The sequence below is a fragment of the Manacus candei genome, unplaced genomic scaffold, assembly GCF_025592945.1.
Source record: "Manacus candei isolate 608988 ecotype Guabito, Panama unplaced genomic scaffold, ASM2559294v1 h1tg000027l, whole genome shotgun sequence".
Lineage (NCBI taxonomy): Eukaryota > Metazoa > Chordata > Aves > Passeriformes > Pipridae > Manacus > Manacus candei.
Window position 1 is genome coordinate 1,011,772 of NW_026138075.1, and position 24,243 is coordinate 1,036,014.

Below are 24,243 nucleotides of genomic sequence, written 5' to 3' on the forward strand. Positions count from 1 at the left end.
ACCTCACCAAACAACCATCAGAGAAAACCAGAGACGCTGAAGAGGAACCCACACCTCCTCACAGGCAGTGGCACACCTTGTGCAAGCTAAACAATTATGCAATAGCTAGGTGGTAACTATGTATTAAAAAAGTGGGTTTATGTAGATTTCAATGTGTAAATTCTCTCACTTTTCACTCCTTGGTGTATTTGATTTGTGGAAAACTTCCACCTTGCACCCTGATCAGAATAAACAATGTCTCCTTTCTAAACATGACTCTTTGTCCATATCTAGAGAGTTCCAAAAATTGGCAACAAAAGCAGTAAATCGATTAACAGCTTAGAAGCCTTTGCAGAAGAATTAAATTCTTGTAGGTGCTGCCCAAGCACTGAAAGAGGAGAAGACAGAATCTGCTCCAGCCAAGCCATCCGGGCCTGTTGCAGAAACATTCAGAGTTATTCAGGGGGCCATGACGGAAGAGAACGTGAGAAGTACTCAGGGCGTCTTTCAGTTTGAATTATCTGGTAAGAGCATCAAATGTGAAACCTTCCCTAGCAAAATCACTCAGTGATTTCAAACAGAAGCACTCACCTTTTCAAGCGGATGCGGTAACAGAGCAGCTCCTCTCCTGTTCTGCTGTGATGCTCCTTCTCAGGACCTCCAGCAGGCACAGGGAGCTGCTGCCACTCCCGCCGTAGGCAGCGTAGCTTCAGAAAGAACCCAGTCAATGTGTTGTATTTGTGTTCTGCACATCTCTACGCAGTGTTTCCTAAATGTGCACTGCTTTTACAGGAGGACTTGGTAGGAAAATAACCTGATTTCTTTCATCTCCCCTGAGACATCTGAGTTATATGGTCTTTTCTCCATTAAAATCAGTCATAATCTAATAATTTCCCTAAGTAATAGAATACAACTGGCTCTCTTACAGAGTGTTTTCTGGCTCCAGAAGAGGTAGGTATTGGTGAAGTTCTGTTGGACAAGAGGCAGTATCAGAACTTTCATAATGTTAAATTGCTACACTTCTTTGTAAGTGTGATTTTCGCATTTATCACTATTCAAAACAGCTCTGAACCTTCTTTAGCAAGCTTCAAAATGAAGTCAGAAGAGAACAGATTATTCATGAAAAAAGAAGTTATCCATTAAGTTAATCATTATAATCAGGACCTCAAAATACTTCTACAAATGAACTGGAAAAGTAAATTCTATTTTAATTAATCAGCCTCATCATTTGTCATTTCTTTTTTATGGAGTATAAGTATTCAATAGATTTTATAATTTTTAGAGAAGTTACAACTCAGTTTGAATATAATATCCAACAGCAAACATTTTTAATAACTTGCTGTAATGATTAAAATAAAAACTATGTCCCAAAATTCTGATGTTTCAAGCTTATAGGAACTGACCACCCCTATCAGATGTTATTAAAAAAGGCTGATGATTTCAAGCTATTGGAAAACACAGTGTATGTGCTTGCATGACAAATATGGCTACATATATTTTATTTCTTTAGGGAGCCACCTTGAAATACTTGAAATACATCTTTTGAAATCTACTGATTCTAGAAAACATTTTTCAAGTGAACATATATATTCAAAGTACATTTTCAAATGCTGCCCTGTGGCACTTAAAAAACTGAGGCAGATGAAAGAACTTGGGTATCGGGAGCAACCTTGTTTAATTTCATGCCTATTTCATAAGCAATCCTATGTCTTTGCAATTTTCCTTTCTGTGTAACTTTTCTGCCAATGAATTTTTGTTTTTCAGGGTTACTGGGGTGGAGGGGAAAGGTGTGCAGCATCCAGTACAACATTAACTGTGTCCTGGCACCTGAAGACAGAATGTGTTTATTTGCTTCCCTGCCTATGTGGGTAGTTAATGGTGCATGTGCTTCTTGTGTAGTCAGTAATACTGCTCTTGCATAACATGTTTGATAACTGTAGTGTCATTTGGCGAGGTACTGTGATGCCTGTGACACCTAGAGAAAAGCGTCATCTTCAGAAGAAAAGTGCTTTTGTTTCAGATGGACCCAGAGCAGCACAACCTGCCTCCAACTGGCCACTGTGTTTCTTCTCTCTCTAACATATCAGTAGTGGTGCTCGCATGGTGGAGGAGGGGGAGCTCAACAGGCTCAGAATCTTTAGAACAAGTTGGTGTGGTGGCTGTGCCTCGCCATGGGTACTGTGGGACCCAGTGATCCAGAGTGTTAGGGATATTTGATCCTTGCATTACAGATTTTCATATTATGCCATTTCTGGAGTTTTCACTGTAAAAAAAAGACATGACTGAAAACAAGCCAGTCCACTGTGCACTGTGAGGACAAGACCTAGAATGGGTACTACAGTAGAGGAATTACTGCAGCTATTCACATTCTGCAGAGGATTTTTACATGAGGTCAAAACTGTGTTGCTTTTTAATCCATTGCTCACTTTACAGCTTTTGAAGCCCATAAAAATGAAGTGGCTAAACAAACTGTGATTGTTTTGCTACTGTGGGTAACTGTTTTTCTGGATGATGGTAAAGCTACAGGTTTTCTGGGTGATGATAAAGGAACAGAACAGCTCCAGGACCTATGTAAGGCACAGACACGATCTGTTTGCTGCTGACGGTAGTGAGCAGGACTGATGGCTCATCCATCACACTGGAAGGAGATGTAAACTCACGCCTCGTGTTCTCAAGGGCTTTGTTTCGATGTCTTTTCTCCCACGTCTTCAGCACAGTTCCAGCTCCTCCGGCGGAGTTCAGAGAGGCGCCGGGACCGACGGAGCGGCCGCTGCCAGCAGAGGGAGCAGGCAGCCCACTGAGAGCGTTGCCTTTGGACACCCAGCGCTTCCGAGTGCTGCCAGCGTTGCGCAGGCATCCTAAAGGGCCAAACTCGCCAAAGTGCAGCAATATCTTTTCTGCTCAAAGCAGGGGTCAAGTGTGGGATAGGGTAGGATACGCAGATTTGCGGCAGCATCAAAATCTGCGTCTGTGCCTTGCAGCCTCTCATCTCCCTACCCCTGCTTTTGGTACAGTCCCTGTTCCAGAAGGGAGAGGGTGTACTTCTAGGTGACAGAGCACTAGGACTTGTCATTCTTATCTCTCCCACTAAAATAATCAGCGAGGGTGTAATGCTTTGTTGTCAGGGACAGCCTTGGTTTGCAAGAATATTGGCCTGGATGCTTAAAACTTTGACAAAAATTAAACCCACTGAATCTCAGTCCATATAATGGAGTGTTGCTTAATCTTAGTTCTGTGCAGCATTCTATCCTGGAACAAGATGTTGCTTTACATAACAAAGCTAAGCTTTAACTAACTAAATATAATTAGCTCAAGCAATAATACATAGAGTCAGTATTTTTTTACTGGGGGGGACTATAGCTCTGCTTCCCTCTGTTTCCATAAGGGGCTAAGACCTTGCCAACTGTATAATCACTGTATCATCACACCTCTTGAGGCAGGTTTACCTGCACAGAGTTTTATCAGTGAGGTCCACACATCAAGTTGGAGTTAGCATAAGGAAAATAAATGGAAAGAGAAGGAGGTACCTGACCAGTAGCCAGCCAAGAAGTGAAGCAATGTGGCCCCAAGAAGAGTGTCCTTTCCAGAGCCTGCTAGCAGTAAGGATGAGGAAGATGTCTTTAGTTATTCTTTTCAGGCTTTTTCCTCTTTTAACTCCGTGCTTGGTATTAGGACCTAGCCGAGCTACCTCTGGGTTGCTCCTGTATGTGATGCTGTCAGTGCTGACAAGATCACATTTAATCAGTCACAGGTGGTGCATGTCAGTCACTCCACTTTGTGCATATTTATGGCTGGTAATACTTATTGAATATTTACCTGATTATTATATACTTTTCTATTTGCTAACTCTTATTTTTCCCCTAGTGTAACCTAAAGTTACAAACCAGATATGAAACACAGGGGAAAGAAATGGTGGTTTCTCAGACTATCAGCAGTTGCTTTCTATGAGAACCTATTAGAATACTGAGGTTTGCAAGTGGAAGGCCATGAGGATAATATCACAAAAGCAATAGCACAGGAAGGAGAAGGGAAAAAGCTGACACAGTGTTATAGATTAGGAAATCAGGGGAATTTTCCTTCCCCCTGCCCCACTCCAAGGGAGAAGAAACGGAGTGAGTGGGGGGAGGGAGGTTATTAGCATTACCAAAGATGTAGCCGGGTTGGGTTAACGACCGATCTTGGAGAAAGATAAGGAAGAGGCACGGAGGCGGGGCTGGTGGAGACTCTGGCTGGGAGGGGAGAGGCAGTGTGTGTGTGGCTGGCTCTCTGGGGTGCAGACAGGCATTTTCGTTGGGGAGGGGGACCGGAGGTCTAGCTTGTTTTGGCTGTTAATCCTGGGGGGGGGGCTCGCCCTCCCATCCTGCTGGCTTCAACCTGTCTGACTGTCCCGCCCGCCGGAGCCGCTGTGTTTCATCGGAGAGTTTTTGCTTGCCCGCGGGAGAGGAGGAGGAGTTTTTGGAGACACTACCACCTGAGACTGCAGTGAGTCTTCGCCACTTGAGACAGCGGTGAGTTCCCGTGGGAGTGTGCTGCCTGCCTTCCTTGTCGCCCCCACGGAGGCGAGGACCCCCCTCATCTCCTTCTCGGCTTCCCCTCGTGGTCCGGGACCTCTCTCTCCGGTCCCCTCTTCCCGCGGGTGACTGACGGAGCCCACAGCGCCCCCTGCCGACCGTGACCAGGTACTGCAGGTCCTACAGCTCCATCAGTCCTACAGCGCCCCCTGCCGACCGTGACCAGGTACTGCAGGTCCTACAGCTCCATCAGTCCTACAGCGCCCCCTGCAGACCGTGACCAGGTACTGCAGGTCCTACAGCTCCATCAGTCCTACAGCGCCCCCTGCAGACCGTGACCAGGTACTGCAGGCCCTGCAGCTCCAGCGGCCCAACAGCGCCCCCTGCAGACCGCAATTAGGACTGTGTTAAAGGACAGAGGAGTATTCTTTTAGACTTGTTGTTGTGGTTGTTGTTGCTGGTGTTGTTTTGTTTGGTGTTACTGTTTTTTTTTTCTTTTTTTTTTTTGCCAACATTCATATATTTCTTAATAAAGGGTTGTTATTTCTTCTGTTTTTCCACATTTTCCTCGAGTAAAGCCCCTTAATTTGACATTACAATTGCAGAGAGAGAGGAGTTTGGTCTACCTCACAACTCACCCTCTTTAGCAAACAGTCTAGTCTCTCCAGACTGAGACATTTTTGGCGCCCAACGTGGGGCCCGAAAGAGGAAAGGTGGAAAAAGAATAACTACCCTTTGTGTGATTGACACGCGTTTTTGAATTTGTAGGCACCATGATGTTAGGGGTTGTTGCTCTCCTCTGGCATATGACCATGCCAAGATACCTGTCCCACCTGTCAACGTGTTTCAGTTCGCATACTAGTACTTACATTGCAATAAGTACTTTTGAGTTTGTGCATTGGGTATATGACACGGCAAATTCAGCACCTGTGATTTTCATCCGGAACATATCCTCAAGGATACACTACTGCTCTAGCCTAAGCTGCTTCCTCTGGGGTTTTAAGGATAATAGTACCCATTCTTATGGAGACACACAGGGGAATGCACGCGCCCAACCTTTTATTCAGTTCCCTTTTGGATACGATACAATGGCCTCTGGGAAGTTTAAATCATTTTTAGATGTCCGAGACATTTCAATTGTTGGGCTTTTCATCCTAAATTGTGCCACTATAGCATACCTGATATACCAAGCCAAGGCCAAGAATTACCGAGAAGGCGTTCAGGAGCCTGACCCAGGGGTGGAAAACCTCGAGTGGCGTGGGTTATGGGAGGACATGGGTAAATTCCTAGAAAGTTGCTCAGCTCCCATGACATGGAAACTTACCCTTGAACAACTCCTGAACCCTATAAAAATAATGAAAGCTGTGAGGGAGAGGGGTCGTGATGGATCCATGGAGAAGCAGGTGACAGCTGCATGCGGGGTCTTGGCCATTGCCTACAGGAAGTTGCTTGGTATGGTGCAGCATTCCCAGGGGAAAGGAAAAGACGAGGACAAGATGCCTAATATCAAGGTGACTCAGGATAAGGAAAAAACTAAGGGGCAGACTAAACCAACGGAGGTTGCCACTATCCACAGGAAGAAATGTAAAGCCAAATCAGTTCGCCTAGTTGACGATGATGGAGAGGCAGGGTCCTCACAAGCAGCTGCTCCAGAGACAGAAATCATCACTGAGTCTTTATCGTATAATAACCTCCGGAATCTACGGGCAGATGTTGCTCGTCGTCCGAGTGAGCCCGTTCTGGCCTGGATGATCCGAGTTTGGGACTCTACAGGTGATGCAGTAAACCTTGATGGTGGTGAAGCGAGGTTCCTGAGGTCCATTGCCCAAGATGTGGGTATTGAGGAGGTGTTTGTGAGGGAATCGAAGCCCCTGTCTCTCTGGGCACGGCTCGTGGATGGTGTGAGAGAGAGGTTCATTTACAGAGATTCCTTGCAGGCAGATCATTACACCAAGAGCTGGAAGACCATCGAAGAAGGAATCCTACGGCTGAGAGAAATGGCATTGCTAGAAGTACTGTTTGGGGGGGATGGGCAACCTACCAACGATCCTGACAAGGTTAAGTGTACACCACAGATGTGGTGGAGCTTTACACGTATGGGGCCGTCCATACATAAAGGTTACCTGACATCACTGGAGGCTGGGGAGAAGCGGGAGCCAGTGATGTCTGTAATAAATAAACTTCGGTTGTACGACAGTATGATCGGAGGACCGATACAGGCCCGTATCTCCTCTGTAGAGACAATAGTTAATGAGCTCAAGGAATTAACTACAGGGTTGAAAGAGAAGATTGAGAGAAACAATCTCCATACGGCCCCAGTGAGAACCAGACGCCCCTCAGCTAGAGAGAACAGACAGACTTCACGAACTGAGTTGTGGTACTTCCTAAGTGACCATGGAGAAGACATGAGACGATGGGACAGGAAACCTACCCGGGCCCTAGCAGCCCGAGTACAAGAGTTGAAAGAGAAAGAAAAGGGGAAGTCTGCGAAAGTGAGTGCCGTACCAGTATCCTGCGGGCAGGGATCTGACTCGGTAGAGGGCACCTCCCGTCGACGTTCACAAGAGGAAAACGATGACTGGCAGAATGAAGACGAGTGTTAGAGGGGCCCTGCCTCTAGCCAGGTAGAGGCACGGGACAACCGTGTCTATTGGACTGTGTGGATCAGATGGCCTGGCACGTCAGACCCACAGAAATATCAGGCTTTGGTTGATACTGGCGCTCAATGTACGTTAATGCCCTCAGGACATGTGGGACCAGAGACTATTTCCATTTCGGGGGTGACTGGAGGATCTCAAGAGTTGACCATAGTTGAAGCTGAAGTGAGCTTGACCGGGAAAGACTGGCAGAAACACCCCATTGTGACTGGTCCAGATGCCCCATGTATCCTGGGCATTGACTATCTCAAGAACGGGTACTTCAAGGACCCCAAGGGACATAGATGGGCTTTTGGAATAGCTGCTGCGGAGACCGAGGAGGCTAAACAGTTGAACTCGCTGCCCGGCCTCTCGGAGAGCCCTTCGGCCGTAGGGTTGCTGAAAGTCGAGGAACAGCAAGTGCCAATCGCCACTACAATAGTGCATCGCCGGCAGTACCGGACAAACCGAGACTCTGTGATCCCCATCCATAAGATGATCCGTGAGCTGGAGAGCCAAGGGGTGATCAGCAAGACCCATTCACCTTTCAACAGTCCTATCTGGCCTGTGCGTAAGTCTAACGGAGAATGGAGACTGACTGTGGACTACCGTGGCCTGAATGAAGTCACCCCACCGCTGAGTGCTGCTGTTCCAGACATGTTGGAACTCCAGTATGAACTGGAGTCCAAGACAGCGAAGTGGTATGCTACTATTGACATCGCAAACGCATTCTTCTCCATTCCCTTAGCAGCAGAGTGTAGGCCGCAGTTCGCTTTCACCTGGAGGGGCGTGCAGTACACTTGGAACCGACTGCCCCAGGGGTGGAAACACAGCCCCACCATCTGCCATGGGCTGATCCAAGCCACATTAGAGAAGGGTGAGGCTCCAGAACACCTGCAATACATTGACGACATCATCATATGGGGGGACACAGCAGAGGAGGTTTCCGAGAAAGGGAAGAAAATCATCCAGATCCTCCTGGGAGCTGGTTTTGCCATAAAGAAGAGTAAAGTTAAGGGACCTACCCGAGAAATCCAGTTCCTGGGGGTGAAATGGCAAGATGGGCGTCGTCAGATCCCGACGGAAGTCATCGATAAGATCACAGCCATGGCCCCACCAACCAGCAAGAAAGAAACGCAAGCTTTTCTGGGTGCCATAGGTTTCTGGAGGATGCATATCCCGGAGTACAGTCAAATCGTAAGCCCTCTCTACCTGGTTACCCGAAAAAAGAATGATTTCCAGTGGGGCCCTGAACAGCAACAGGCATTCGAACAGATTAAACGAGAGATTGCACATGCTGTAGCCCTTGGGCCAGTCAGGACGGGGACAGATGTGAAAAATGTACTCTATTCTGCAGCTGGGAATAAAGGTCTCTCCTGGAGCCTCTGGCAAAAGGTGTCTGGTGAGACTCGAGGTCGCCCACTTGGGTTCTGGAGCCGAAGCTACAGGGGATCTGAAGCCAATTACACCCCAACAGAGAAGGAGATCCTAGCGGCTTATGAAGGAGTACAAGCTGCCTCTGAGGTGATTGGCACAGAAGAACAGCTGCTCTTGGCACCTCGACTACCAGTGCTGAACTGGATGTTTAAAGGAAAGGCCCCCACCACACATCATGCCACTGATGCTACATGGAGTAAGTGGATCGCTCTGCTCACACAGCGTGCCCGTATTGGAAATCTGAATCGCCCTGGGATCCTAGAAGTCATCACAAATTGGCCGGAAGGCGAGAGTTTTGGTCTAGCAGATGAGGAAGCAGAAGAGCAGGCGGTACGGGCTGAAGAAGCTCCAGAATTTGATAAACTACCGAAAGAAGAAGCACGCTACGCCCTCTTCACTGACGGTTCCTGTCGCCTTGTAGGAACGAAGCGCAAATGGAAAGCAGCTGTATGGAGCCCCGCCCGACAAGTTTCAGAAGCTACTGAAGGAGAAGGAGAATCGAGTCAATTCGCAGAGCTCAAAGCAGTCCAGCTGGCATTGGACATTGCAGAACGGGAGAAGTGGCCAAAGCTGTACATCTACACTGACTCGTGGATGGTAGCCAATGCTCTGTGGGGATGGCTGGACAGATGGAAGAAGGCCAATTGGAAACGCGGGGGAAAACACATCTGGGCTGCTGATACGTGGCAAGACATCGCTACCCGAACAGAGAAGCTCACTGTGAGGGTCCGCCACGTAGATGCCCATGTGCGCAAAGGCCGAGCCAATGAGGAGCATCGCAACAATGAACAGGCAGACCGAGCCGCACGAGTCAAGGTGTCACAGGTGGACTTGGACTGGCAGCACAAAGGAGAGTTGTTCCTAGCACGGTGGGCCCATGATGCCTCAGGCCATCAGGGCAGAGATGCCACCCATATATGGGCACGAGACCGAGGGGTGGACTTAACCAAGGACATTATTTCCCAGGTTATCCATGACTGTGAGACCTGTGCTGCCATTAAACAGGCTAAGAGACTCAAGCCCCTATGGTATGGTGGACGTTGGAGTAAGTACAGGTATGGGGAGGCCTGGCAAGTCGATTACATCACACTGTCACGAACCCGCCAAGGTAAGCGCTATGTGCTTACTATGGTGGAAGCCACCACTGGATGGCTGGAGACGTACCCGGTGCCTCACGCTACTGCCCGAAATACCATCCTGGGCCTTGAAAAGCAAGTCCTGTGGCGACATGGTACCCCAGAGCGCATTGAATCAGATAACGGAACTCATTTTAAAAACAGCTTAGTTGCCACCTGGGCAGGGGAGCATGGCATCAAGTGGGTGTACCACATCCCATACCACGCAGCAGCCGCAGGGAAAGTTGAACGACATAATGGACTGTTGAAAACCACCCTGAAGGCGTTGGGTGGAGGGACAGACAAGAACTGGGACCAGCATCTAGCAAAGGCTACATGGCTAGTTAACACCAGAGGTTCCATCAACCGAGCCGGCCCTGCCCAGTCAGAGTCCCTCCACACCGTGGATGGAGATAAGGTCCCCGTGATTCACGCGAGGGGTGTGTTAGGAAAAAAGGTTTGGGTTGACCCTACCTCGAGCAAAGACAAACCCATTCGTGGGATTGTTTTTGCCCAAGGGCCCGGCTGCACCTGGTGGGTGATGCAGGAAGATGGAGAAACTCGGTGCATACCTCAGGGAAACCTTACTCTGGGGTGAGCTGGCTGTAACTGTATCTGTATGTAACCCTGCACCTGTATCTGTATGTGTATCTACCTACTAGTGGATGAGTATATAGTTGGAATACTGCATGTACGTATGAGGATCAAAGATTTAACCTAATAAGTGTGGCAGCATGGGGAAGAAAAATTAGGGGTGGATAATGTTATAGATTAGGAAATCAGGGGAATTTTCCTTCCCCCTGCCCCACTCCAAGGGAGAAGAAACGGAGTGAGTGGGGGGAGGGAGGTTATTAGCATTACCAAAGATGTAGCCGGGTTGGGTTAACGACCGATCTTGGAGAAAGATAAGGAAGAGGCACGGAGGCGGGGCTGGTGGAGACTCTGGCTGGGAGGGGAGAGGCAGTGTGTGTGTGTGGCTGGCTCTCTGGGGTGCAGACAGGCATTTTCGTTGGGGAGGGGGACCGGAGGTCTAGCTTGTTTTGGCTGTTAATCCTGGGGGGGGGCTCGCCCTCCCATCCTGCTGGCTTCAACCTGTCTGACTGTCCCGCCCGCCGGAGCCGCTGTGTTTCATCGGAGAGTTTTTGCTTGCCCGCGGGAGAGGAGGAGGAGTTTTTGGAGACACTACCACCTGAGACTGCAGTGAGTCTTCGCCACTTGAGACAGCGGTGAGTTCCCGTGGGAGTGTGCTGCCTGCCTTCCTTGTCGCCCCCACGGAGGCGAGGACCCCCCTCATCTCCTTCTCGGCTTCCCCTCGTGGTCCGGGACCTCTCTCTCCGGTCCCCTCTTCCCGCGGGTGACTGACGGAGCCCACAGCGCCCCCTGCCGACCGTGACCAGGTACTGCAGGTCCTACAGCTCCATCAGTCCTACAGCGCCCCCTGCCGACCGTGACCAGGTACTGCAGGTCCTACAGCTCCATCAGTCCTACAGCGCCCCCTGCAGACCGTGACCAGGTACTGCAGGCCCTGCAGCTCCAGCGGCCCAACAGCGCCCCCTGCAGACCGCAATTAGGACTGTGTTAAAGGACAGAGGAGTATTCTTTTAGACTTGTTGTTGTGGTTGTTGTTGCTGGTGTTGTTTTGTTTGGTGTTACTGTTTTTTTTTTCTTTTTTTTTTTTGCCAACATTCATATATTTCTTAATAAAGGGTTGTTATTTCTTCTGTTTTTCCACATTTTCCTCGAGTAAAGCCCCTTAATTTGACATTACAATTGCAGAGAGAGAGGAGTTTGGTCTACCTCACAACTCACCCTCTTTAGCAAACAGTCTAGTCTCTCCAGACTGAGACACACAGCAATTCAGGTGGAAGGCTGCAGGGCTGCAAGTGAAAGGCAAACATGAAGGGTGCATGGGAGGCCCTTGGTGCAAAGGTGAAGGCACTTATACTTGTCTTTATGCAGCAGTTGATGTGTCTGGCATTTGCTGCTCAGTGCTAAAGGAGTGTTTATGCAATGGAATTGTGATCACAAGGTTGGTCTCAGAGGCCACATTAGAACTTCATAACCAAGGCAGCAGGAAAGTGCACACAGTGTTTCTGCTTGGCTCAAGCTCTATGGTTAAGCTCAAGTTCTATGCTTAAGCTCACCAGAAAGTGAAGCAAGAAAGAAAAAGTGTGTTCTGTTAAATTTCTTGAATGGTGTGAATGGTGATTTTAGGGTTATTTCCCTGTTCTCACTCTCTCCCACTGATAGGAATCACACGGCATGAGCAACAACTCTGAAAACACACCTTTCAATCCATGGTTAAAGCTTTAGCAGGGTGAGGGATAAATATCATATCATCATTATCTTCAGTCCTTATCTATGTCCTAATGGAGTGTGAGTATGTGTGAGATGTGGTCATCATGGCCAGGCTTCGCAAACGAAGATTTGGGAAGGCTCTATCCACATTTGTTACAGGGACGCTGGTGGCTTATGAGGCCAATACGAGATAGACATGTCCGATTGCAAAAGGCACAGCAGAAAGACTCCTTAGATGGTGTATTCTGCAAGACACGGTTCTTTCTGCATTGCCTTTTCTCCTCAAGGGTGATCCTGCGTGTGTTCTCAGAGGAGACAGCTGCGTTATAGGTGGTGTGTCTCCAGGCCTCCCGATTGGAGACCAGAGTAGACCAGTTGTGGTGATCAATATGGCCAAGGCTGAGATGTTGTTTCAGGGAGTCCTTGTATCTTTTCTTTGGGGCTCCTCTCATGTGTGAGATGTGGTATTGGGTGAATAAATAACACAAAATCAGGGTATAGAGTTCTGGACTTTTTTTTACCTAGAAACATAATTAATACAATTCATAACATTTTGTCCAGAAGGATATTGCGAGCTCTTTCTTTATAAGGTAAGAGCTTACTATTTCTGCTAAATAATTAAATGTGATAAAAGAGAATTTTGTGATCCAGCCTTTACTGTAAAAGCAGAGTGTCTAGGTCACATCTATTCACTGAAACAGGTCTCTCAAACTTTGAAGTTTACCAGGCCAAAAATGGAGGGAACAAAAGAATAACATGGTTGCCTCATGTCGAGCAATGCAAGTGGGTGAAGAGCATGACCCAGTTATGTTTTAAAGCCATTCTCAGTGTTGTAAAGTGCATTAGGGAGACCACAGGCTGAGACCAAAGCATCCTGGTTTCTTAGACATAGAAACAGCCATTGTCCTTATCCCATATACAGAAATTACACACTGTATGTTCTTACTGTCAGCCAAATTTCCATCGTGTCATTAGCACATCTTATAGTGGCAAGTCTCCTGCTTGCTTTCAAGTGGGTTTCTTGTTAAGCTGTTATTACATAATTTTACTATACTCATTATTCAGATTTTTGTTTAAATTGCTCTGCCTTACCTGTCATGCAACAGCTGACACTTGCACGCTGTTGCCACATAAAAAACAGGCGTCTCTACTGTCATTATGGGAATTCCCAAAGCAAATGGGAAGTTGCTATCCGGTTAAAGAGGAAATGGAGAACTCCAGTCCTGTTTTTTGATATCTCAACCCCCTCTTGCAGATGGCTGCTCTGGGGAAGCTGTACAGTGTATGCAGTTCGTCAAGGCTTTCTATGACTCTGTTTTTTTATTTTGCAGGTTAATCTTTTTTTGCCTGTGAGACATGTATGTTACTGATGTATGACATCACCTGAAACTGAAATAATTTTTAATACTGAAAGAAGATAATTCTTTACATTTTAAATAATTTTTGTAAGAGCTCTGTCTTCTAAGCAAACACGAAGAAATCAGATTTTCTGTAATGCGGCAGTTCATATTCTGTCTGATTTACACACAGAGAGCATTGTCAACATCACTTGTTCTTCCATGAGAAAAAACAATGGAGACTGCTTAATTTGTGTAATAAAAGTGTAATGAGTACTGACAATTCGACTTCTGGGACTCTGTGAAGCCATAGCAGACAAGAGGAGCCTGGAAAGTAAACTAAATTAAAATCCACAGGAACTTAATACAAAACAGATTTGTATGGTGACAACTCTGAAAATGCACAGACAGGCTTCTCAAGGGTATTTCAAGCCTTTCATGAAGCAGCACAGAATTTTCACAAGCACCTTGGGGACTGATCTTCATATACCTTTTCCTGTGTTACTACTAATTTTGTTAGTTGCAGCCTGGTAACAAAACTAACAAAGGAAGGACCAGCAGCAAGTTAGTTCTGCTCTGACATGCTCGCGTGTTACTATGAAATATCCTTGTGATGACCACAAGGACAGGATTTGTCTGCAGTGTTTCCTATGACATTATGCACATGTGAAGGAAAGGTGGCTGCCAAATATGACAATCTGAGGTCTTGGTATAGAAAACTAACAGGTACTTCTGTCTGTTAGCTGCCCTGGACAGAGTATGAAAAAATTTAGAATTGACCCAAAGGCTGAGTGTTTTTCCTGGGTTACACCAGCCTAGCTTTGCTGCACTGCCACTGAAAACACAGGGATACAAAGCCCTCTGCATGGTCCACAAGAGAAGGACTCCTTATACACTAACTCCCAGTGCTCCAGGAGAGTGTTGTAATACCCCACCTCCACTCATCACACCAGTTGTCTGCAAGTCAGACCACTTGTCTTCCTGCAGTTCTGAAGGAAAGTGCCACCCACCTTGCTGTCCTTGACTTCCAGTCCTTATGGCTGGGTGTCTGTGATTGTACCTGCCCCACAGACACGCCTGTTGCTCTGCCTTCCAATGCACTGATGTCCCACCAGGGAACCCACCCCTTGTCCAACCCATTAATACTGGCTGGCAGAGACCTGTTTCTCACCAAGCCCTTTCATCCAGAGAAGTGTGTGAGCAAAGGCTGGGTGGGTCTACCTTGTGTTTAATCCTCTGAGAGGGACTGCAGGAGTTTTCCAGACTAACACACAGACTTTTGGGATGGGAAGCTGGCTCCCCAGATTTTTTTGTGCTCCTACCTTTGCAATCAGTGTTGAGGTGGAGGAAGTCTCAGTGAAGATTCAGGTGTCTGCTTGCATGCTGGAAGGCTGTCTGAAACAGGCATCCCTCACAGTGGTACAGAAGAGGAGGCAATGTGGAAGACCACAAGGTTCTGCCAGGCACTGAACTCTTCTTGGACTTTCTGAGACCTTCCAGATACTACTCTCTCCATGCTCCAGCTGACTGATGGGATAAAATCATGCTTGGGTCACAGCTAATGAAGTCTAAAAATGAAGACGAGTCTTTTAACTCACACTGCTGTTTCAAGGGGCTGTCTTTTTCAGCAAGATATTGGCTGTGCAGCAATTTTTCCTGTCTCAAAAATTGTTCCAGCTTAACTTCTTGAGGCTATTTTGGTTGGGCACACATTCCTCTGAGGAATATACCTTTGAAAAACACAGCAGGGTATTCCTACTGTGATGAGACTCTGTTTTGTGATCTGCATTTGGCTGATGCCAGCCACAATTAGCAGCCATTGGAGGAGACATGCTAATGGGAACCTGTGGTGAACTGATGCAAAAAACAGCCTGTTGTGGCAGTGGCCTGATCCTGCCCTTCCGCCTGTGAAGTAATCACAGTCCTGATTTAAAACCTACATCTGGTTGAACAGACCATTCTTGACCTTTCTTGTTTTTCGCTCTCAACCCAGCTGCTCTTGTCCTATGCTTGGTCCTTAGCATATGGCCAACCTTCTGCTAAAAACAGAAGTATTTTCTGATTGCCTCTGTCTTCATCCCAGGTTGTTCATAACCTCCCAGGGCAGCTTCCCTCCTGTGAGAGCTGGGGGATTTCACCTGGGGTGCTGTTTCACCTTTGTGTTTTAGCTGGCAAAGTGTCTGGCACAGGATCAGGCTCATGACCGCTGGTGGGGACCGATGGAGAGCCTATGTGCGTGCTGACACACCCTCCTCATCTAGGCAGGAGGGAGCAAGCACAGCCCGGGCACAAACTATAGGGATGTGACTCATTTGTTGCTTTCTTGCTGTGTGGGTCAAACGCAGGGCAGAGCTGGGTGGCAGAAACAAACCACTCAGCCTGAATCCCAGTTCACCTGCCAATCCTGCATGAATGAGGAACACGCCCAGTCGGTGCACATCTTATCTCACAAAGGGTATCACTGGGAAAAGCCAAGCTCTGCTCTGTTCTTGGTTGATCAATGCGGTGCTGAGGGGATGCTGGGGAAGCTGAGTGGGTTCATAACAAAGCCATGCAGTCACTTGGTGTCCCCATGTTTTCTAAGAGGTGGTGGCACCTGCGCTCTGACGTAGATGTCAATCGCCATGGCTTTTGGACCTCTCTTCAAGCAGACAGTCAGGTGTTTCCAAACAAGAGGGCAGTGATTCCTTTCTCTCCTGTTTGGCAACTTGTGTCCTACTTCACAGGCACTGGCCCAGCCAGTCTTTCTCCGCAAAAGGCTTGGTTCTTGTGGGATCTGAGATGTTTTTGCGCTTGCCCATTGTTTTTGGCCTCCTGGTGGCATTGGTGTTAATGGGATGGCAGGTTACCTGTCAGGGTGCCCAGGAGTTCTGAAGGGCAGAACATGAGCTTCCACTGAGCACCATGAGCAGTAGTTTTCCTGGCACTGGAGCCTGAATGAGACAATTTACCCTTGTCACACAGCCTGATAGGGCTAATAAATGGTCACAGCACAGATGGGTACACACAGGTTAGTAAATTGTCAGAGGTCACAGAAAAAAATTCCATGTTACATCTGGGATGATGATGTGATACACCTTCTTCCTCAGCCCACTGCATTAATGACAGGACCCTGCTGCCTCAGCTGGGCCTGCAGAGGTGCTTAGCACCTCCAGCAGGTGTCCATGCTAACACTCAGACCTCTGCCTCAATGTGCTTTATGCCAAGTGAGGAATAGGAGCAGAAATGATCAGCAATAACACCTCCTCACCACAGCAGTCCCTCAGCTTTGCAGAGGCAGGGCAGTCTGTCTGCCCGCCTTAGAGTGGCCAGCACAGTCCTGTCACGTCAATAGCAGCAGCTTTCCTTCCTGGAGAAAACCTTGCTTTCTCTGGAACTGCGGCACACATGATTGCTGCCCTCCCAGTGCAGTTACCAATACAGACTGTGAGCTAAAATGAGCTCATGCAGAACTGCAGTTCTGTGCCTAGTGCTGGTGACATTATTCCAGGCTAGCTGAGCTCTTTGACAGCAAACACGATATGAACCAGAACTCTCTGATGCAATTACAGCCCTGTGTACAACGCCGTGATGATAATAGGGCACAATAGCCAAGCAATCATGTCAGAGGCTTGAGAAGCATTTTCAAACCTTCTTTTTGATTAAAGCGTGCAGAGACAGCATTGACCTGGGGCTGCTCACAATGAGGAAGTGAAGAAGGAGTAGGAAGAGCTGAGGGAGAAGGTGCAAGGAAGGCAGGCTTGGAGGCTACTTTGTCCTGTTGCCATAAAAGAGCATGATAGAAAAAGAGAAAAGCAAAGAAAAAGATACAAAGGAGTGAACAAGATTGAAGACCAGCAGTGAAGAGCAAACCCCTTGTGTTACCTGAGCACAGCTGATGTGCCTGATTGTAAGGATTCCAGAGATAAAGGCAGTCCTTCCTATTGTCATAATTTTTGAAAGTGTAACTATTTGACCTTTAAAAGGCAGCTCAGCAGCTCCCATCTTGGAGGCAAACAGAGCACTGGTTTCAAACAATATAACCCACGCACCCTCTTGCCCAGGAGGTGTGTTTGATGGCCCATGGAGTGCTGCGGGAGCATGTCCCTGAAGAGCAGCTCATCCCTGCCCCTGGCAGGACCTTGTGGGCACAGCAGAGTCCAAGAAGGTTGTGGTCTTGTCCTCAGTGTTGCCAGTGCTTTGACTATAGGTCTTCACACTAAAAGCAAGATGTGGAAGCAGGGTGTCACATGTTTGATCATGACGGACAGAGGCAGACTTTCCCTTGACTCCCTGGAGTAGTTACTTTTTCTTATATTTAGGGTTCTCTGTCTTTAGGAGTCCACCACTGAACCCTTTTTAAAGTATTAAAGGCCTCCACTGAGGTGCAGCAACATGACAATGACATCTTACTGAAAATGAAAAGAGCAGAAGGGATGGCAATCTTCCCTAAGCAAGCCTAACACTGCTACCAAATTCCCCTGCTGCATCACAGGCAAACCCAGAAAGAGCATTACTTTTGGCATGAATACACTTCCAGATTGCCTCCATTATACTCTTGCATAAGCATTGTTGCCATCGTAGCCGGTAGCATGTGTTAGCCCATTCAAGTTTTGCAAATGTTGGCATAAGGAAGATGAGGAAAGGAAACCTCTGGGGCATGAAGCAGCCGGCTTGAAAGGCTGATAGCCAGGCCTGTCTCCTTCTGGAGTGATATAACAAGGCAGAGGAAAAAAGCCCAACTGAGGAGATGAGTAGAGTTTGCTTTGGCATGTACCTTACTTACTGTGGGAGAACCAACACCCAGAGAAAATGCTGCAAGCACACGGTGAGCTCTCGCATGATTAATTGCAAAAAAATCCCAATGTGAGTAATGTTGCTGATAGGCTCTGTAGTTGCAGGCAAATCAAGAAAGTTGTCATTTTCACAAATAAACTGCAGTTTTGATTGCCCTATATACAGGTGGAGGATGAGTGCACGTGTGTGTACACATGTATATACTCCACGTAAAATTACTGCATTGTGCTGTACCTATGATCTCATTATTAAAAAAAAAAAGAAAAGATTAAGTAACAGTAAATCGTATATCTTTGTATCTGCACGAAGCAACCGAGTGGCAGCTTTTTGGACACAGCTACTTTGAGTAACTCAACCGCCGTTAAGACAACAGACCTTCACCAGAGTAATAAGAATTACGTTGTTTCATGTCAGTGGAGAACGTGTTCCTTAGTGGGACAGCCCCCGTCTTCACGTGCACGCATTTCCCCCCGTTTTCAGAAGGAAGCACCCCTGCCCACGGCAACGCAGCGAACGCGACCCCCTTCGCCCGTGCCCACGCAGAGCGGCACGGCGACCACCCCGTCCCTGGCCCCCGGGGGTCTGTGCCGCCCCGCGCCGCACGCAGGGAGGGGCCGTGTCCCTGCCCTGCCCAGCGCCGGCCGTGCCGCTCCTCCCGCCGCCCTCGCGGTGCGGGCCGTGTGCGGGGCCGGTGTGCGGGCCGGTGTGCGGGTGTGCCATTGCACACTTCCTGCGGTGCGGGGCACCGGGAGCCGGTTTCCGGTGGCTGACAGGAGCTGGAGCCCACAGCTGCCTCCTCCGGCGCGGAGTACCACACACCCCCGCACACACCGCGGGAAAGGAGGAGGAGGAGGAGGAGGAGGGGGAGGAGGGAGCGGAGCAGTCCCCCCGCCGCAGCCCCCGAGCGATATCGCGGTAACCCCCCCATGCGATACGGGCGGTGCAGCGCAGCCTCCCCGCCCCGCGCTCCCCGGACAGGCACCTGCAGGTACGTGACCCGCACCGTGTGTGTGGATGCGTGTGCGGGGGGTGTGCGTGCTGCACCCAGCGCTGCCCGCCGCGGGGGCGGGCGACATTCCCCGTATCTCTCTTTGTGCGCAGCCAAGGGCTCTCCGGGAAGCCTCACCGGGCAGAGGCGAGGCCCCCCCGGCCTTGTGGCGGAGCTCTGTGCGGTGGCAGGGGTCGGTGTGCCCCCCTGGGCTGCACAGGGGGTGCCGGTGCAAGGAGAGGGGGTGGGGCAGGAGTGCCTGAGGGGTCGTGGTTTGGCAGGACATAGGGAGCGGCGAGACACCTTCTCCCCCAGCCCACATTGCATCTTCTTGCAAAAAGAAAAGCGACCTCCCTCCCCACACTCTGCCTCTACCTCCCACTTTCCCCCCGGCTGAAATGGAGGTGGGCAGCCGCGGGGGCCGCGGTTTGGGGACCAGGGGTCTGGTGGCTGCACCGAGAAGGGGGCAGGGGGCCAGTGCCTGGCGGTGTGGTTTGGCCCCTTTCGAAGTTCAGGCCCTCCGGCACCGCCCGCAGAGGGGCACAGAGGGATCTGTCTCGTTCCCAGCCCGAGCGGGCAGTGGGGTGAACTCTGGGAAAGGCAGCTTCTCACAAACTTGGCTTGCAACCGACACGAGGCAGGAGCGATAAGGGAAGCCAGAAAACTGAATTAAGCTCGGAAAGGATGGTTCAGTGCAAAGGAAAAGAGTGAAAAAATTTCAGCTGTCAGAAACAGAGCCACTCTCCAGCCAAAGGAATAAGTATGACCCAAACGTTAAAACTCACCTTCCATCTACAGTGTTAATGGTTATAAATATCCCCTGAACGCAGCTGGCAGTTCAGTAGTACTAGATATAGAGTAAGGCTGTTTCCATTCAAGTGAATGAAGATCTGTCATAGACACAAAACAATACACCTGGTAAAATGACGTCCCTGTATATGGCTGGCTTTCAGCATTTGAATTGTTATCCGTGAAGTTTGCTTTTGCCTGCCTTCTCTGCCATTCCCATACCATCCTTCTCGGAAATACACACTCTACCAGCAGTGTTATAATGGTAAAACTGCGATAGATGCTAAAGCTTGGCTTTGAACTGGCACAGACTGTAATGTTTTTCATTTTTCTGTTGATTTGAAGAGAAATGGGACTAAGCACTTAGCATGCTTGATAGCAGCAGTGAGAATTTGCATAAAACACATGATGACATCCCTTTGCCTCGTTCAGGATCACAGCTTTTCAGGTCAGGAACTAGGCTTGTTTTTCTTCACTTTTTTTCTCCTTTAAACTGAGTAACCCCAAAAGGCCTTTTCAGGTCAGGAGTGACCAGTTCCTGTTTCCCTCGTGGCTGCTTCTGCTCTCTGTATAATTCAGAGCCCAGACTGACAGAGCTGTATTCGTGTGGTAGTGCAATTAACCTAATAACCTCAGCCAGCAGCATGCTGGGCCTGCACGCCTACCCCACAGCACATACGCATCATTTCAGACTACTTCCAACTGACTGCCATTACCAGGAGCTGGGTAAAACTGCCCTGGGGGTCAGATCTGCCAGTTTTCTCAGGCTGATTTTTCAAACATCATTTTAGGCTTGGCTAAACCTGTTTCTGCCCACTTCTAAAGCCACACAAGTCAGAAGTCACGTGGTTCTTGCACTCACCTGCTGTTCTGTGCTCAGCCTGGCACTCAACCTGGCTAAATGATACCCAGATCCCCTCTTCCCCTTCGGCCTGTGGATTTTAGCAAAACACTGTTTTTCAACATTGTGCTCAAGTTTGTCGGCTCTTTGAAGTCCTTCATAGGTAAACTAATAAAGGAACATAATAGTTTAAAAACCTTGCACCCAAAAGAGTAAGAGAGAAAATAGTTGGCAAAAAGATACTGTGTGATCCAAGTATTATCAGAAAGTGTTGAGGGGTTAATAGGTGCTGTTACATGCAGTGTAAAACTTGTGAGAGAGATACACCGTGGAGTTACTATTTCTACTGTTGCCAGTAGTTAAAGAGTGTAGCAGAGGTCTTCTTTGCGTTCCACTAAAATAGGTAGGTTTCCAGAAGGTGACCTAAAACTTGTGGGAAAACCGTTAAAGCTCAAGTACTTCTTTAGCCATTGTTAGCAAGCTGGTATTTCAGTTTGGCTTGTTGCTTGTTATTTTTGAGTTTTTTTAAGCAAATATGTATTGATGTTGTTTCTATGCAGATACATCTATGCGCTGATAGTTGGTGTTATACCAGGAAGTTTCCTATAACTGAACTTACTGAAAGTTTCAAAAGCACAGTATAATTCTGTGAATTTCATTCACGCTGTAATAGTGGGTTTATAGTCACGAGTTCCTAAAGCAGCAGCAGTTTGCTCCCTTAGCAGTTCACACCTGGCAGTCACCGGGGGCACCTCCCTTAAGTGGCCACCAAACCTCACCTTGGTGCCACTTTGACTGGGCTACCATGTGTCCAATGCACTGCAGCTCCATGGAGACTCCTAGAGTTTCAGCAATAACATCTTCCAGTATTTTCAGTTTCCCAGCTTTATGCCTCTCTGCCTCCCTTTCCTGTTAGTTATAAAACGCAGACAGAAGAGGTCTGAAGGTCTTAAATGTGAACAGACATAATCCCAGCCTTGACATTCACTTCCACACTGCCACTGTGTTTTGACATCTGCATTCTGGGAGGGATAACCTGTCCATGCATGGCTCACAGAGGTGGTGTGAAAATTAACTGCTCTTTATAAGGAACTTTCGCAGAATGGTGTGTGGCAATTAGTCCTCTTGAGGATTGTTATGCATCTGGTAATTCAAGTGTAACTGGCTGAACATAATGCTCTGCTTCCAAAGGTTATCGCTGCACACCTCTTTGCAGAGTAAAACAGGGTGAGATGAAGGGTAGTGACTTAAAAGTAGAGCACATTTTTATTGTCTTTCTGGTACTTTTCTGTGAAAAATACTCAAAAATGAGTGTTAATTTGAGTCAAATATTTCCTTGATGGATCTGCATCATAAGTCCAAGGAATTTTAAAGACTTCTACCTTAGTACTATTAATAACAAAGGAGACCCATGGAGCCTAACTGCTTCATCTTCAGTTACTCGACCTCGGCTCTGATTTGTTGATTTACTAACTTTATTTATTGGCCGGGCTGGTGAATTCCCTTGCAAGACAGAAATTACAGCTTGTCGTCCCTCTCTTGTTTCCATGGCAATGAATACACCTCACAGATTCCGTAATGAGACCCTTGGCTGGCCACTGATTGTCTGCGTTTTTCTGGTTTGGTAGTTCCAGGCCCTGAAATAAATAAAAGGTCTTGTTCATGTGACTGTCCAAACTCAAGCATTCAAAACGCAAACAGAAATCAGATAATAGATGACTTCTGCATGGTGAGAATGTGTCGTAACCTAGCCTCAGTCATACACGGTTGGGATGTAAGCAGATAGTGTTCAGTATTGTTGTTTCTTCTGAGAAGGGTATGGTGAAAGGGACCTATCCAGGATCTTGGGTTTAACTTGATCTTTGTAGAATATCTTCTGTGGCTGAGTGATATGCGTGCAAAGAAGTTACTTTGCATGATCTGGGGGCCATTCTCAATTACAGGTGTTTTCCACATTTTCTGGGCAGTCAGTTTTTATCACAGTCCTTATGTTACTGGACAGTTTGTTCATATTGCTTCAGAGTTCGTTCATATTTATTCATTCTCTTTCCTTATTTATTGTTAAGCAATAGGCAGGATCTGCAACTTTTGTTCACTTGACTGATGCTAGCTCAGAGACATCACATCTGAGTTCTGTTGGACCCAGGCACCTTAGGGTTTTAGTCCTGTGAAAAGTTGCAGGAACAAAAGTTTTCCTTTAAGTGCAGAATCATGGGATTAGATTCATGGTATTCACTGAGTGAGCACTGTGACATTCTGCCAGTTTTTATTTCCATTGTTCAAGGTAATTATTTTCTAAAAGCAATCATTGTACCTTAAATATTTTACATATGTGGTTTACAAATAGTATCTAAAATAACTGGAAGAGATAAGGGGAGGAAAGAGATCCCTTTCCCTTTTTCTCTCCAGCTTTGTTTATTTCATCGATTTTTCATCATTCTTTTTTGTATGGTCTCCCCTGTTGTTTTCCTCTGTGATCTTCAGTAAACTGAATGTCTTTGGTCGGTATGGACAATCAGGCAAAAAAAAAACCCGCTAACATTTTTTCAAAACAGGAACATAAACATATAGCAGTGATTGAACATCCAAACGCACACGATAATTTACTGTCATCTCAGCTCATCTAGTCCAGCTGACAAAACTCGCCAGTGCTATAGTTTGAAAGCTTTATTGTTCAGTCCCTTCACCTATTAAGAACTGCATCTTAATGAAAGCAATAGGCAAGAAATGTATCCATGATACATGTATAGCAGTTTTTTTCAGAATACGTGTAAAGCTGGCAGCAACTGAATTTAGTAAATTCAAATTTTATTGTCTATCCTGTCATGGATTAAGGCTGAACGAAAGAAAAACCATTGATGATCTAGTAGGTTTACATTTTGTGAGGGGCTAACAAAAAAGAAAAAACTCCTCAAGACAAAGAAAGGACACGGGGTGTCCAAGCCCCTTTGGATAAGTGTCTCAAACGCTCTTAAATGGAGCAACTGGAGCCATACCATGAGATATGCCATAAGATACATGACTAGGGGATTTCCATGAGGCGCCATGAAATGTGTGGATGGTGTGCTGAGGGGCCGGCTGACCCTTATCCCTGCAATCAGCCAGGTTAAAGGAGTAATGTTAAGGTGACTTCCGCCCTTACGGAAGACCCAGTCTTTGTAATCTCTTTGTTACTCCCGATATTCCTCATTTACATATAAATTGGCTGCCACCCCCCACCCCACTTAGGCACGGAGGAGGGGTTGCCCGAAGCAACCAACATAAAAAAAGGACAGCGAGCTAGCGTTATGTGAGACTTCAGGACATCAGAGACCCCCGCTGGCTGGCCCAACGCTGGATCCAGGACCGGTGATATCTCTCTCTCTCTATTTATTTTCCTTTTTATCAAAGTTTGTCAATACAGCCATTTGCTAACCGTGTGCCTTTGTCATTTTATTAAGCCATTGTGAGTTTTCCTTCAAATAGAATTGTTACTTGTTAAAGGACCACCAGTGTTGTTACACTTCATCTCTAGCCAAAGGTATTTTCAAATCTGA

General features: G+C 47.5%; 1 protein-coding gene across 2 annotated transcripts in view; it reads left to right on the forward strand.

Annotated features, from left to right (window-relative positions):
• The first annotated feature begins 18,749 nt into the window (after window positions 1-18,749).
• KIAA1958 (KIAA1958 ortholog) overlaps window positions 18,750-24,243 on the forward strand; it is a 69,660-nt gene continuing 64,166 nt past the window's right edge. For both annotated transcript variants that reach the window (XR_007904782.1, XM_051789383.1), the window contains exon 1: window positions 18,750-19,077. The gene's annotated coding sequence lies outside the window, so the exon portion shown is untranslated. The remainder of the gene's footprint in view (window positions 19,078-24,243) is intronic.